The sequence below is a fragment of the Cnephaeus nilssonii genome (genome assembly GCF_951640355.1).
Source record: "Cnephaeus nilssonii genome assembly, chromosome: 10".
NCBI lineage: Eukaryota > Metazoa > Chordata > Mammalia > Chiroptera > Vespertilionidae > Cnephaeus > Cnephaeus nilssonii.
The window spans coordinates 13,216,781-13,233,633 of record NC_137081.1 but is presented as its reverse complement, the minus strand read 5'-3'; the positions used below and the strand labels follow the sequence as shown (position 1 = coordinate 13,233,633).

General features: G+C 39.6%; 2 pseudogenes across 2 annotated transcripts; one reads left to right on the top strand and one right to left on the bottom strand.

Moving 5' to 3' along the window:
* Positions 1–240: 240 nt before the first annotated feature.
* LOC307106534 (N6-Methyl-AMP deaminase-like) lies at positions 241–3,801 on the bottom strand (annotated as a pseudogene). Its single transcript has 4 exons — positions 3,609–3,801; positions 2,123–2,230; positions 1,270–1,743; positions 241–328 (listed from the first exon to the last, which is right to left on the bottom strand). The product of its transcript is annotated as a N6-Methyl-AMP deaminase-like (transcript).
* A 2,987-nt stretch (positions 3,802–6,788) lies between these two features.
* LOC307106533 (small ribosomal subunit protein uS2B-like) lies at positions 6,789–8,372 on the top strand (annotated as a pseudogene). Its single transcript has 2 exons — positions 6,789–7,709; positions 8,327–8,372. The product of its transcript is annotated as a small ribosomal subunit protein uS2B-like (transcript).
* The last annotated feature ends 8,481 nt before the right edge of the window (positions 8,373–16,853 follow it).

Here is a 16,853-nt window from a genome sequence, read left to right as displayed (position 1 = left end):
ATAAATAGTTACACTGTGGCTCTGAAACCAATGTTTTAGGGTGTTCCGAACAGAAACTTGAATCCCTCCTCTGATTCTACAGGGATTAAGCCATAGAGCCAGCAGTCTGAGCTCAATGTTGCTTCTTTTGCTTGCTGTTAACAATGCAACTATAATGAACAGGCCTAGATTTCAGAAAAGGGAAAACTACTTTTTGATCTCATATTAACATCACCTGTAAAACTGCAGCGTCGCCAGGGTCTATTTGGCATATGGCTTTGCAGTAATATCCTTTCGGGCATCTTCATACAATGCGAACTCTGTCACATTCTCATATTTGTTGGGATATCTGTAAGATATCATCAAGTAGAAAACTTTCACCTCACTTTCCAACAAGTTCTAGAACCACTTCGTTTCAACATAACGCCTCAAAATAGCAAATGTGGATCACCTCTCAAGCAGCGTACGGCTGGTTAGACGAGCTGAACCCCTGTGCGGAGGCCATGTTCCCACAACTTAATTTTTTAAAACTCAAATTATCAAGAGGTCCTCTTTATTTTAATAGTTGGAAAATGTTTGTAAGTGGTATGTGATGCATGGAACTTTGAAAAATAAAAAAAATAAAATTTTTCTTTTTTTTCCAATTAACTGAGCAGCCACCATAAGGTACAGCCACCGTAAGGTATAGCCACCGTAAGGTATTGGCGATAGAGCCCATGCTACTTGGCTGCTGTTTTTCAGAGGGAGCGGTGGATGGTTTACTAAGAGGAATATGCTGGAAGATTTTGGTTGCAACACATTCAAAAGGAATTCACGTCGTTCCAGCTTTAAAAGTGTCACACTTTGGGCTTTAGTTCAGACCTGGTGCTGTCAGAAGCAAAGATGTAGATGATGGATTCACAAGACAGATCCCATACCTGAGACTGGGTCCAATTAAATTTTCAACTGCCAGCTAAGTACTCTTGGGAAAGTTCTATAGCAAAAAAACACCCCTATCATCGGTACAGTTCACAGAAGGATGAGCAATGCTGTAGGAATCCGAAACGATGCTAGTGATAAGCGGGAACTGTCTGACTTTTGATACTTGAGGTCAAACAGAGTTCCTGCAGTATCTGGTATTTCCTCACAAAGTCCAGCAGATCCAGGAACCGGCCCCGCCCTCCCCCGCCCCACCCCCTCTGCCTCAGAGGAGTGGAAAAAACGTCCCATGCTCCATCTGTTGGGAAGCAGATCCAGAAGTATTTGTGTTTCTTTGGGGGGGTTGGAATCTCTGGAAGATGCAATGCCAACTTCAGAACTGCTCCCCCCCCCCCTTTTTTTTTTCCTAAAAGAACTTCCAAGAAATCTTTGCTTGCCCAGCTATAGGGTCTCCACTGAGGGCAAGGCCAAAAACTGTATCTTCAGTAGAAAGGAAGAATGCTTCAGAAAGTTACTAGTCTCCTTAGCCACTGAAGGGCCACCTCTTCTGTCAATTGATATCAAATACTTAACATCAATGTCTAAGTTTTCTTGTTTAGACTGTTTCATACTCTCAAGTACAGATTCCACCTAAGTCCTTTTAGTCATTCCTGTAGCATTTTCGGATCTAGATGTACCCCCTTAGCTCCAGGTACTTGACACCACCACCTGCAAATTCTTTAATGACATCTTTTGTGACCATTAGAATATCTTCAGGGCTGGTAGTAAGCTGATAAATAATCTGAAACATCTGGAAACATTCTTCTAAAGTTCTTTTCTGGCACATTCTCATATTTGTTGGAATTTCTGTAAGATATTATCAAGTAGAATACTTTCACCTCACTTTCCAACAACTATCAAGGATCACTTAATTTCAACTTGACTCCTCAAAACAGCAAATGTGAATCACCTCTCAAGCAGAATATGGCCGCTTAGACTAGCTTGAACCCCTGTACGGAGGCCATGTTTCCACACTTAATTTTTTTAAAATCAAATTACTATTTATTTTAATAGTAAGATTTTATAAGTGGTATGTGATACATGGGACATTAAGAAATTTAATTTTTTTTAAATTTAAGACATTACTGAGCAGCCACCATGAGTAAGTTATTGGTGATGAAGCCCATGCTACTTGGCTGCTATTCTTCAAAGGGAGTTGTGGATGGTGTACTAAGAGGAATATGACTATCAATCATAGTCATCAGATCATGAATGTTAAGGCCTGGTTTCTTAGCTATTAATATCTTCATGGTATGAGAACTAATGGATCCATTCAAGTGGGCATAAAGCTCCACTTAGGGACCGCTGTCACTCTTGAGTATCTTCAGGAGATGGGCCCTGCAGAGTCAGGAGCTTGAGGAGGGGTCAGTGCAGAGCACCATTGACAGCAGAATCTTCAGCAAGAGTTCCCTGGCCTCCCTCGGGTACATGCATGACGCCTCTTCTGTGTTGCTAATTCTGGGGCCAAAATTTATTTCTTACACTTGACCCATTTAAAGCCACAGAGTGTATGTGTGCATAATTATTTGCATAACAAATTTTCAGTGTTCTCAAAATTATTTGCAATTAGACAAAACCCTTGGGCCCAAGTCAGTATGTGTTTTAGCAGTAGATGGGGAAATGGGAAAGCTATCTGCCATATTTATTTTATTTTCAAGTTAGCATTCTTTTTTTAATATATATATATTTTTTAATATATTTCTTTATTGGTTTCAGAGAGGAAGGGAGAAGGAGAGAGAGATAAACACATCAATGATGAGAGAATCATTTATTGGCTGCCCCCTACACACACCCCCACTGGGGATTGAGCCAGCAATCAGGCATGTGCCCTTGGCTGGAATCGAACCTGGGACCCTTCAGTCCACAGGATGACACTTTATCCATTGAGCCAAGCCAGCTAGGGCTCAAGTTAGCATTCTTAACAGCAGGTCAGTGTCTGCAGTTTTTAGTGATCATATTTTTTGTTACTTTAAGCTATCTTTTGTTATTAAAAATACATTTCCTGTATTTGCACCTGAATAACATCGAATTTGGTGAAGAATAATAGTACTTACCTTCATTTAGACTTTCTATTTACCTTGCACTAATGTAAATGGCTTCTTCTCTACCCCAGTAACTTACTTAGGGATGCACATTGAATAGCATATTGGCAAATTTTGCTATTTTGCTATGCAATCATACAATAATTTTTGAGAAAACTTTTGTGTACTTATCCTATAATGGAACACATAAATTAAGTATTTTTTCCTATCTCCTGCCAGTTTGTCAATTTGAATAATCAGCCCAAGAGAAAATGAAAAAACCAGAATCAGTGTATTAAGCAAACTCTTCATTTGGTTTCTTTACTAGCATTTGAAACATATCTGCTAGAGATCACTTACTTAACAAATGGATGACAACACCTAGAGTCATCAGATTTTTTAAAAATCAAATTCTAACATACTTAAAAAAATAAAGAATACATTTGACAGAAATAAAATTTGCTTGCAAAAAAATTTTACATGTAACCTTCATAGTTTTACTGGACCAAGAACTGTCCTCCCCATTTACAAAAATCAACGAGAAACCTGATGGACAAGTAATAGTCCTTCCACTCCAACCTCCTAAAAGTGCACCATGTGTCGTCCCATGAGTTCTTATAACTCATGTTAGGATCTAGGGTCTCTACTTACAGTACACTCTAGTCACCACTATCATCAGACTAAAGCAAAGCAAATTAAGTGCCGTTTTCACCAATAGGTTGAAGGAATCATCAATGTCAAGGTCAATGTTACTGATCATGAAGACATGGAAAGATCTTGTCAGGATGACAGATGACTTAGTCTCCCTAGTTTTGACTGTTTCTACTGCATCTTCTTGTTCCATGTCTCTCTGATAGACAATGAGATCACCAGTTAATTATAAAAGCATATAACTCAAGAACAGTCAGATGGAATTGCTGCATAGAGCTAGGTATGGGGGAAGGGTAGTAAGTAGCTTGCATGCTTTCTCTAGGTGCACCACAATCCCCAAGTCCCCAGGTGTTCACCAACCCAGAAGCTCAAGAAACTCACTTTAAATATAAAGACAGGTATAGATTACGAGTGACTGGATGGAAAGGCTTCCAAATTATAATGGAAGAAGTAAAACTATCACTATTTGCAGATAACATGATGTTACATATAGAAAACCCTAAAAACTCTACCCAAAAAAAATGTTACAAGTAATACATGAATTCAGTAAAGATTCAGGATACAAAATCAATATACAGAAGTCTGTTGTATTTCTATACACTAAAAATAAACTATCTGAAAGACGAATTAAGAAAACAATTCCATGTACAATTGCACCAAAAAGAATAGAATACCTAGGGAAAAATTTAACAAAGGAAGTGAAAAACCTGTACACTGACAACTCTAAGACATTGGTGAAAAAACTGAAGAAGACACAAATAAATGAAAGTATGTACCATGCTCATGGATTGAAAGAATTAATATTAACTACCAAAACAATCTACACATTCAATTCCTATCAAAATGCCAATGGTTTGTTTTTTTTCCTTAGAAATAGAACAAATAATCCTAAAATTTGTTTGGAACCACAGGAAAAGCTGGAGACATCACACTCTCTGGTTTCAAACTATATCACAAAGCTATAGTAATCAAGCCAGTATGATAATGGCATACAAATAGATACATATCAATGGAGCAGAATAGAGAACCCAGAAATAAATCCATGCTTATGTGATCAATTAATTTACAAGAAAAGAGCCAATAATATACAATAGGAAAAGGATAGCCTCTTCAGTAAATGGTGTTGGAAGAACTGTACAGACACATGCAAAAGAATGAAACTAAACTACTATCATGCAACATACATGAAATTAGCTCAAAATGGATTAATGACTTGAATAAGACATGAAACTCTAGAAGAAAATATATATGGTAAGCTTTTTGACATTGGTCTTGGCAGGGATTTTTTTAGATTTGACACCAAAAACAAAGGCAAAATAAAACAAGTGGGACTACAGCAAGCAAAAAAATTTCTGCACAGCAAAGGAAAACCATTATCATAATGAAAAGGCATTTTGATAATGGGAGAAAGTATTTGCAAATCATATACCTACCATAAGGAGTTAATATTCAAAATACATAAATAACTCAATAGCAAAACAAACAATCCAACTTAAAAATGGGCAGAGCACTAAATAGACATTTTTCCCAAGAAGACATACAAATGACCAACAGATACATGAAAAGATGCTTGACATCACTAATCAATCAAGGGAAGGCAAATCAAAACCACAATAAAAAATCATTTCACACCTGTTAGAAAGGTTATTACCAAAAAGACTAGAAATAGCAAGCAGTGGTGAGAATGTGGAGAAAAAGGACCCCTTGTGCACTGTTGGTGGAAATGCAAATTGGTGCTGCCACTATCGAAAACAGTATAAGGGTTCCTCAAAAGAATTAAAAATAGAGCTGCTGTGTGATCTAGCAATTCCACTTCTAGGTATTTATCCAACGAAAACAAAAGTACTAACTCAAAAAAAGATATGCCCCCCCATGTTCACTGCAGCATTATTTACAATAGCCAAGATATGGAAACAGCCTATGAGTCCACCAACAGATGAAAAGATAAAATGTGGTGTATATATACACAATGGAATACTATTCAGTCATAAAAAGAAATGGAATCTTGCCATTTGTGAAACATGATGGATCTAAAGAGAATCATGCTCAGTGAAATGAGTCAGAGAAAATAAATACTATCTGATCTCTCTTATATGTGGAATCTTTAAAAAAAAACAAAAAACCGCGCGCGCGCGCGCACACACACACACACACACACACACACTCAGAGATACAGAGAATCGATTAGTGGTTGCCAGAGGAGGGAGAAGGCAAAATGGGTGAAGGGAGTAAAAAGGTACAAACTTCCAGTTACAAAATAAATAAGTCATGAAGATGTGATGTACAGCATGACAACTATAGTTAATAATACTGTGTTGTATACTTGAAAACTGCTAAGAGAGAAGATCTTAAAAGTTCTCATCACGAGAAACCAAATTCTGTTACTACATATGGTGATGGATGATAATGAGACTTATTGTGGTGATCATTCTGTAATATATACAAATATGGAATCATGTCGTACACCTGAAACTAATATAATGTGTGTCAATTTTACCTCAATATAAAGATAAAACAAAATAAAAAGCGAATGGATGACGAAAATATACCAGCTAACACTAATCAAAAGAAAACAAGTATAACTATATTTATTTTAGACAGGGCAGACTTCAAAGCAAGAAAATGGATCAGAGATAAAGAATGGCATTAGGGGTCAATTCTCCAAGAAGACATAACAACCCTTAACATGTATGTACATAATAACAGACTGTCAAACTATGTGAAGCAAAAACTAATAGAACTGCAAGGAGAAACAGATGAATCCACTATCAAAAGTGTAGACTTCAACACCCCTCTATCACAAATGGACAGATCCAGCAGGCAGAAAATCAATAGAGACATAATTGAACTCAACAACACTATCTATCAACTGGATATAACTGACATCGATAGACTGCTTCATCCAACCACAGCAGCATACACATTCTCCTCAAGCTCACATGGAGTTCTGACCAAGAGAGAACATATTCTGGGCTGTAAAACACACCTTCACAAATTTTTAAAAATAGAAATCATTTGATGTCTGCTCTCGGATCACAGTGGAATTAAACTAGAAATCAATAACAGAAAGATAGCTGAAAAATTACAGTTATACACTTATAGCCTTTCTGTGCTGCCCAGAGAGGTGTCCATGTGGCGTTGTTCTGGGTTCCTATCATAATATAAAGGGGAACTTCCACCATGTTTGGAGCCTTTGATGTCCTACAGATGAAGGAGGAGGAGATCCTCCAATTCCTTGCAGCAGGAACCCACTTAGGTGGCACCAACCTGGACTTCCAAATGGAACATGCATCTACAGGAGGAAAAGTGACGGCGTCTTCACCATAAATCTGAAGAGACCCTGAGAGAAGCTGCTTCTGACGGTTCATGCCATTGAACTACTGTCCGGTGTCAGTGTCATATTCTTCCGGAATAATGGCCAACAGGCTGTGCTGGAGTTTGCTGCTGCCTTTGGAGCCACCTCTTTTGCTGCCACTTTGCTGGAATCTTTGCTGACCAGATCTAGACAGCCTTCTGGAAGCCACAGCTTCTGGTGGTTATTGATCCCAGGACTGAAGACCACCCTTTCACTGAGGTGTCTTATGTTAACCCACCTACCAGTGCCCGGTGTAACACAGACCCTCGTCTACACTGTGTGGACATTGCCATCAAGTACAACAACAAAGGAGCTCACTCAGCGACTCTAATGTGACAGATGCTGGGGTCCGGGAAGTTCTGTGCATGCCTGGCACCATCTCTCTGCAGGAGGTCATGCCGGATCTCTATTTCCACAGAGATCCTGTAGAGACTAAAAAGGAAGAACAGGCCACTGCTTTAAAAAAAAAAAAAAAAAAAAGGCTGTGGCCAAAGAGAAATTTCAAGGTGAATGGACTGCTCCACCTCTCAAGTTCACGGCTGCCCAGCCCAAGGTTGCAGACTGGTCTGGAGGCTCAGGTGCCCTCTGTGCCTGTTCAGCAGTTTCCCACTGAAGACTGGAGCTCAGCCTGCCACAGAAGACCGGCCTGCAGCCCCCACCGCTCAGGCCACTGAATGGGAGGGAACAACCACTGAGTGGTCTGAAGCTATTCTTCCACAGACTCTTAAACAGAAAATGGAAATAAGGTTGATGGGAAATAAATATTATCTGATCTCTCTTATATGTGGAAGAAAGGAAGAAAGAAAGAAAGAAAGAAAGAGAGAGAGAGAGAGAGAGAGAGTGAGAGGAAGGGAGGGAGGGAGGGAAGGAGGGAGGGAGGAAGAGAGGGAGGGAGGAAGGAAGGAAGGAAGGAAGGAAGGAAGGAAGGAAGGAAGGAAGAGAAAGGAGAGAGGGAGAGAGAAAAAGAGAGAGAGAGAGAGAACCACACTACTAAGTAACACATGGGTCAAAGAAGAAATCTCAAGAGAAATTTAAAAATATTTTGAACTAAGTGAGAAGGAAAACACAACTTACCAAAATGTGAGGAATGCAGTAAGAGCAATTTTTAGAGAAAAATTTATACTATTGAATACATATATTAGAAAAAGAGAAAGATCTGAAATCAGCAATCTGAGTTTCCACCTTAGGAAACTAGAAAAAAATGCAAACTAAATCCAAAGTAAGCAGAAAAAAGAAATAATAAGAATTAGAGTAACAACAACAAAAAAATCAATAAAATTGTAAACAGATAATCAATAGAGTTGGAGTTCAAATCCAGGTGTAAATGACTTTGAAATGCCCTACTTTGTGTATCTCAATTAAGGAGGTCAAGTTCAGGACTTGTGGTTGTCGTCAATTTTGAAGGCTAGATGCTTTACTAATACAGCAGAAACTACCTTCTGAGACTCATCAGTGCACTTCTGGCCTGATTCATACATTCCTGTGCACATCTGGAAAACCATGGGGCAGTTCTTGCCAAAAAAATGTAAGCATGAGTCAATGAAGAGCCTCCTGGGAGAAAATTGATCCTAATGGAGAAAGAAGCAGAGATGATGAGCTTTGTCCTATTCAACACAGTACTGGAAGTCCTAGCCAGAGCAATTAGGTAAAAAGAAAGGAAGACATATAATTGACTCTGTTGCAGATGACATGTATGATCTTATATATAAAAAACCCTAAAGATACCACCAAAATGCTGTTAAAACTAATCAACAAATTAAGTAAACCTGCAGGGTACAGTTTTGTTTCTGAATGAAAAATAAAGAAAACAATTCCATTACACTAGAATAAAAAAAAATTAATAAAACACAAATAAATTTAACCAAGGAGGTGAAAGATCTGTACACTGAAAATAGTGAGATATTAATGAAAGAAATTGAAGAATCCCATGTTCATGGATGAGAAGTAATATTGTTAAAATGCCCATAATACCTGAAGTCATTTATAGATTCAATGCAATTCCTACCAAAATTCCAATGTCATTTTTCAAAGAACATAAAAAAATACTAAAACTTGTATGGAACCACAAAAAGAAACAAAAACAAAAACAAAAAACAGGAATAGCCAAAACAATATTGAGAAAGAAAAACAAAGCGGGAGACACCATACTTCCTGATTTCAAACTATACCACAAAGCAGTAGTAACCAAAATGTTACAGGGCAGGAAAGGGGCTCATCTCCCCCAGTTGCTTGTGGAAGTGGGATTCTTGGGATACTGCTGGAATAAGACTTTCCCGAGGCGCTAAGGCGAGTAAGAGATATAGTAGAAAGCCTTATTTCTGTAGAATAACCCCCCTGGATTTCCAAATACTCAGTCATAGAAGAAGTGTAACTGGGGTTTCAGAAGAGCTAAAATCAGAGCCAGTGTCCAGAATTTCCTTTCCATGTTGGAGCCGAGTCCAGGCCAGCACCAGGCCAGCTTCGCCTGTGTTTTCCACAGTCCATTAGGACATAGCGTGTGGGGTCTGCATGGTTACAGGCCATCGGGATGACTGTAAGAGAGCCAAGCACAAGCCACAAGCCAAGAGAGCAACAGGAGTCTGAAGAGAGCCCTCAAATAAACCTAGACGTAGATCATTGACTGATATCTGACAAGGAAGCCAAGAATACTGAATGGGGAAAAGATACGTCTTTTCAATAAGTGGTGCTGGGAAAACTGGATGTTCACATGCAAAAGAATAAAATTGCACTATCTTAACACCATTTGTAAAAATTAACTCAAAATGGGTTAAAGACTTGAATGTAAGACCTGAAACCAAAACTCCTGGAGGAAAACAGGGGAAAGTTCTTTGACATTGGACTTGGCAACAATTTTTTGGATGTGATAATAAAAGCACAAGCAACAATTTAAAAAAATATATGAACAAGTGGGTCTATATCAAACCGAAGGCTTCTGCACAGCAAAGAAGCAATCAACAGGATGAAAAGGCAACCCATAGAATAGGAGAAAATATTTGCAAAGTATATATTAGGTAATGGATGTATATCCAAAATATATAAGGAACTTATGCAACCGAAGTGCAAACCCCCCCCCCCAAATAACCCAATTTAAAAATGGACAGAGGTTCCAAATAGTCATTTTTCCAAAGAAGACACGAATGGCCAACAGATGCATGAAAAGGTGTCCGATATCACTAATCATCAGGGAAAGCAAATCAAAACCACATTGAGGTACACCTCACCCCCATAAGAATAGTTGTTATAAAAAAGATAAGATATAAGTATGCTTTTGCTGCAGTCAATAAATTCTCACTTGCTTTTCTAAAAAAAAAAAAAAAATAGAGAAGACATAAGTGTCGGTGAGGAGGTGGAGAGAAGGGAAGTGTACTAGGAGTGCACTGTCGGTAAGAATGTAAATTAATACAACCACTAGAAAACAGTATAGAGGTTCCTCAAAAAATGCAAAATAGAGCTACTGTATGATCCAGTAATCCCACTTCTGGATATAAATATGAAGACTATGAAATCATTCTCTTGAAGAGTTATCTGTACCTGCATGTTCACTGCAGCATTATTCACAACAGCCAAAACATGTGTGGACACAAAAGGAGCCACATACTAAACCTGACAAGTTCAGGGGAGGCCTGCGAGGCAGCCTTACAAACTCAGAGACCTAAAATTAACCACAAAGGACGGTCTGAAATCAAAACTTTTTAACTAAAAGCAGCTTCCAGTTGGTAGTCGTGTCCTACGCCAGATATCTTCCCTGACAAAAGTCAATTTTCACCTTAACTAAGCCTGTTTGTTGTCTTTCTGCATCTACAATAACATACCTTTGGAATGTCAAAGTAAATTTCTTTTTCCGGACCCCTCAAAGTCCAGGCACCACTCTGTAGAGGCCACAAGTCCCCTCATGGTTATTGAGTTAATGGTTGACCATTCACTATCCTATACTCACCTATGTAAAAGAAATATGTGTCTGCCGTTTCACTTTTTATCCAATCCCAGAGGTTCCCCCTCCCTTGCTTTCTCCCACCTCCCTAATCTATCGCCAATGGATTTCATGTAACCCACTTATGTCTTCTCTTTTAATTGTAATGTATAAAATAAGGTGCAAAACTTCCTTTCTCTGGAGCATTATCTTAATCCATTGAATTTTTGCTTCCTGGATAAAGAAAATGTGGAAAACAATTCAGCCATAAATCCTGCCATTTGTAACAGCCTGGATGGACCTTGAGGGCATTATTCTAAGTGAAATAAGTCAGACAGAGAACAAATACTGTATGATCTCACTTCTATGTAGAATATATATTTTAAAGCCAATCCCATAGAAACAGAAAGTAGGATAATGGTTGCCTGGACCCAGAGGGTCCTCACTGCCTCTTTTACATACAGATGCTGGTTGAAGAGACAGGAAAAGGAAGACTGGAATGTTAAAGACACAGTTCCTCTGTGTCGCTAGCCTGTGTATTGAAAAGTAGATGGTCCATTGTTTCAGCAGAGATATTAATGAGATGTCAGCTATAAGAAGAAAGGCCTGAAGAATGAAGAGAGGGCAAAGAATTTAAATTGGTGGCAAGGCAGGGAATAGAGACTGGTCTTGGTTTAGATTTTCCCAAAAAGCAGCCCCTAAGGAGGGGTGTGGGTGCAAGCAGGCTGTTTGGAAGGTGTTACCCGGAAGGAAGCTAACGTACAGGGGTGAATAAAGTGAGTCACAGGGGAGAGACGAAGCCTGGGAAAGATATGTTAGTGAGGGGATTACAGGTGGACCCGGTGAGGAACATGCCCCAGTGTTTCACTGCAGGACTGGAAAGCTGGGGTGTTTATCTCTCTGCCTAAGTCTCATCAGTTGAGGGTGGCAGTGGTGCATTAGCCCTGGGCCTGAGGAGGCTCCCCGCTGCCTGACAAAGCCATTAGGCAGTGACCATGTGAGGCCTCTGGGTGAGGAGTGTCAGCGTGCTTGATTGCCAGCCACCCAAGTGGCAGGCGGCCTCAGAGTGGGCAGGTGGTTCTGCAGTGAGGTAGGAAAAAGCTCTCTCTTTTTTTTTTTTGGGGGGGGGGGGGTGTTAAGCAATATGTTGATGTGATATAATTTCTCTAATCATTTAGTCAAATCTGCCACATATATAAACACCTTACATAAAGGCATCTTTGGGAAAAGACCAGAGAAAGAATCATGAGAAAGTTTCTGAGTTCCAAATCTGGGTCCGTGGAGAAGGGCGTGCAGAGGGACAGGGGGCAGAGTACAAGGGGAGCAGGAGCCAGAGGTGACCATGGGAACAGCCCACGGGACATGGGAAGAGCAGGGTGCTCTCTGATGAGGCTTCAGAGGAAGGTCTGGTCCTTTTCAGGTTGTAAGTGGAATAGCCCTTTCCATTTTCACTTGTTTATTACAGCTCCTCTTCCTTCTTCCAGGACTCAGCCAGGCAGCAGGCAATCTGAGTGACAGACAGCCACCATGCTGTCCTCAGCATCCCCCGCCCCCCACTACTTAACCCTCTCACTGTCTTTGAACCAAATCAAAGGAAGCAGATTTCAACTTTTTCTTCCCGTAAGATGATTTCTTTCCCATGAGGCTCCTTATGCAAAAAAGACCACTCCCTTGTCACACATCAGCCACCCAGATCTAGCTACAGCAAGTCTGAATCCTGGACGAACCCAACTTGAGGCTGCTGAGGAGGGAAGCCGGCTACATTAGCAAACCTGCCTGAAGGGTAAATGGGTTCAGGCTTCACAGCAGCTAGCCAGGGCTGCCTCGCTGAAACAACCCGCTCTATCAGCAGTTTCATCAGCACTCTTAGGGACAGACCCTGCAGTGAGCCAGAAAGAGCTGTTTTTCTATCCGCTGGAAAATATTTCTAAGACAAAGCCTGGTCCTCTGAAGCATTAGCTAGGATTTGATGCCTTAGGCAAATTAATCACATTCCTGCTCAGTGGGGCTCCACAGACAAAAAAAAAAAAAAAAAAAGGAGAGTTGCTAAGTTACCACTGCAGTGCCTCAATGATGGTTTCAAGATTAAGGCAGGTAACAAATTCCAGAAATTGCCTGAAGACGCGGAAGCAGTTCGTAATATTCCATCATGCTGGGTTCTCAGAGTTTTCAGGCCTGGACTTGGTCAGATTTTCCAACCATTTTATTTTATTTAATCATGTTGTTTGAATGCTTACCACGTTCTCTGCAGACTTCCTAAAGGTTGGAGTGTCTCACCCTGCAGTTGCTTCTATTCCTGTGAAAAGATACACAAAAAGCCTTCTCTGAGCCCAGCTGGCTTGGCTCAGTGGTTGAACATCGAACCTATGAACCAAGAGGTCACCAGTTCGATTCTTGGTCAGGACACATGCCTGGCTTGTGGGCTTGGCCCTCTGTGGGGGGTGTGCAGGAGGCAGCCAATCAATGATTCTCTACTCATTGATGTTTCTATCTCTCCCTCTCCCTTCCTCTCTGAAATCAATAAAAATGTATTTTTTAAAAAAAAAAAAAAGCTTTCTCTGAAAACACAGAAGAACAGAGGTGCAGGTACTGAACAAATGCAGCTATTCCTGGAGTTAGCAAACAAAAGTCAACAATTCCTTTCAACCCTTCCTGCCACAGGAGACACAGAGAACTGTGGGACACCGAGATATAGAAGTCACACTGATGACATTTTTCTCCCTTAGTCGCATTGGGAAGGTGTTATCATCAATGTCTCGCTGAGTGGAAGCTACTATCAGAATCCATTACACATCTTTATATTTCATTATATTAAAAAGTATCACTTGGCTGTCATAAAAAAAAAGGTAACAAGGACTGGCAAGGTGGAGAAAAGGGAACACTCATGCACTATTGGTGGAATTTTAAATTGGTGCGGCCACTATGGAAAACAATGTGGAAATTCCTCAAAAAATTAAAAAGTTGTTATATGACACAGCAATTCCACTTCTGAGTATTTATCCAAAGAAAACAAAAGCACTCATGCAAAAAGATATGTGCACCCCTATGTTTATTGCAGCATTATTTACAATAGTCAAGATACGGACCTACGTGTCCAGCCATAGGGCCACATATTAAACCTGACAAGCTCAGGGGAGGCCTGAGTGGCGGCCTTACAAACTCAGAGACCTAAAGTAACCAACCACAAAGGATGATCTGAAATTAAAACTTTCTAACTAAAAATTAGTCATGTCCTAGGCTGATATCTTCCCTGACAAAAGTCAGCCTTTACCTTAACTGAGCCTGTATGTTGTCTTTTTTGCATCTATGGTCACACACCTGTGGAATGTCAGGGTAATTTTCTTTTTCCCAGACCTCTCACTACACCAGAGCAGAGACCACAAAACCTCTCACTGTTATTGCAATCCTATTAATTGTTAACTGTTAATTATCCTGTACCCACCTATGTAAAAGAAGTATGTTTCCATATCTTTTACGTTTTATTCAATTCCTCCCACCTCCCTAATGGATCAGCAATGGATATCATGTAATCCACTTACACCTCTTTTGATTGTAATACACAAATTAAGGTGCAAAACTACCATTCACTGGAGCATTTTCTCAATCTGTTGAGATTTTTTGCTTCCCAGAAATTGTCATCAGTTTGGTGCAAATAAAACTCACAAAAATTCTCTACAGGTTTAAACATCTCTTATGTTGACAACACACGCACACACACACACACACACACAAATGGAATATTACTCAACAATAAAGAAGAATGAAATCTTGCCATTTGGAACAACATGGATGGATCTAGAGGATATTTTGTTAACTGAAATAAGTCAGATAGAAAAAGACAAATACCATTTGATTTCACTTATGTATGGAATAAAAAACAAATCAAGTGAATGAAAGCAAAACAGAAACAGACCTATACATACAGAGAACAAGCTGATAGTTGCCAAAAAAGAGGGAGTAGGGAAATGGGGAGGGGGTGGGGGGGAATAATAAATAAATAAATAACTTTTTTATTTAAAAAAAGTTATAAGGATATTTTAAAAAGTATCCTTAAGTCAGATGGGCTAAAGTATACTATAATAACAAACAACCCCCAAATGTCAGTGGCTTAAAACAACAAGGGTTTACTTCTTGCTCTCACTATACAGCCATTATACTATGGCTGGAAGCTTTGCTCCAAGTTTACTCACTCCAGGACCCAAGGGAAGGAGCATACACTCTCTGGATTGTCTCTCAGGCAGAGGGAAAGAGAGAGCATGCTGTTACGGACTGAATTGTGAAAGAAAGTAAAAGAAAGAGGAATCTCATTTACCTCCCTACAGAATCACCATATTTATTTATTTATTTATTTATTTATTTATTTATTTATTTTTATTTTTATTGATTTCAGAGAGCAATGGAGAGGGACAGAGAGACAGAAACATCAATGATGAGAGAGAATCATTGATCGGCTGCCTCCTGCACACCCCCTACTGGGGACCGAGCCTGCAACCTGGGCATGTGGCCTTGACTGGAATTGAACCTTGGACCCTTCAGTCTGCAGGTAGATGCTCTATCCACTGAGCCAAATCAGCCAGGGCTACAGAATCACCACATTAAAAAAAAAAAAAGTCAGCAAACCAACCTTTCTCAAACCCCTCTAGTTACAATTACTATTACAATTGCTATTATTATTCCTACTAGTATTTCTCCAGCCCTTTAAAACTAAAATTTCACTGTCCACTCGCAAACCCCTCCCTCTCTAAACCCCAAATCATTCTGTCTAGCTCTTCTGTGAACCAGAGGTCATGGTTCAATTCCTGGTTAGGGAAGGATTCTTTCTCATCATTGATGTTTCTATCTCCCTCTCCTTCCTCTCTGGAATCAATAAAAATATATTTTTTAAAAAATTATTTGGTCTACCTCTTCTTTTTTTTTTTAATATATTTTATTGATTTTTTACAGAGAGGAAGAGAGAGGGACAGAGAGCTAGAAACATCGATGATAGAGAAACATCGATCAGCTGCCTCCCGCACAACCCCCACCGGGGATGTGCCCACAACCAAGGCACATGCCCCCGACCAGAATCGAACCTGGGACCCCTCAGTCCGCAGACCGACGCTCTATCCACTGAGCCAAACCGGCTTCGGCAAGGTCTACCTCTTCTTAATGTTGCTAATGACTTCCTTTTGTTTAAACCAAAAACACTTTTCCCATTCTGCTCTACTAGTCATATCTGAAGCATTTCCATCTAATGGCCATACTCTTCTTTTAATTCATTTGTTTAGTGTTAGGACACTAGAGTATTTTTTTAAAAATATGTTTATATTGATTTGAGAGAGAGAGAGAGAGAGAGAGAGAGAGAGAGAGGAAGGGAAAAAGGAGAGACAGAGAGACAGAAACATAGATGAGCGAGAAACATGGATCAGCTGCCTCTCACATACCCCCCACTGGGGATTGAGCCCAAAACCTGGGCATGTGCCCTGACTGGGAATCAAACCAGCGACCTCTTGGTGGATGGGATGATGCTCAATCCATTGAGCCACACCAGCCAGGCGAAGACTAGAGTATTTTAAAAACCCATATGTCATATGATGGAATCCATAAATATTTCCGGATGCATTGTTAGCTAATACATTTTTTTATCATGACCACCTTTTCATTACCATACCTGATAAAATTAATGATTTCTTTACTTGTCTTATCTACTACCCAATGCATATTAAAATTTATCTGATTGTCACAAAGGAAATCAGGATTCAAATAAAGTCGACACATTTATTTGCTTATGTTATCCCTTAAATCTCGTATTTTATACTACCTCTCTTTAACTCTTTCTTCCTACACCATGTATTTGCTGGAGAATCGTTTATCTTTTAGAATGTTCCACATTTTGAGTGTGGCTGATTGCTTTTTCATAATGTCATCTAAATTTTCTCCATCTTCTGCATTTCCTGTAAAATGATAGTTACAGAGATGTGATTAGGTTCAGTTCAATTTA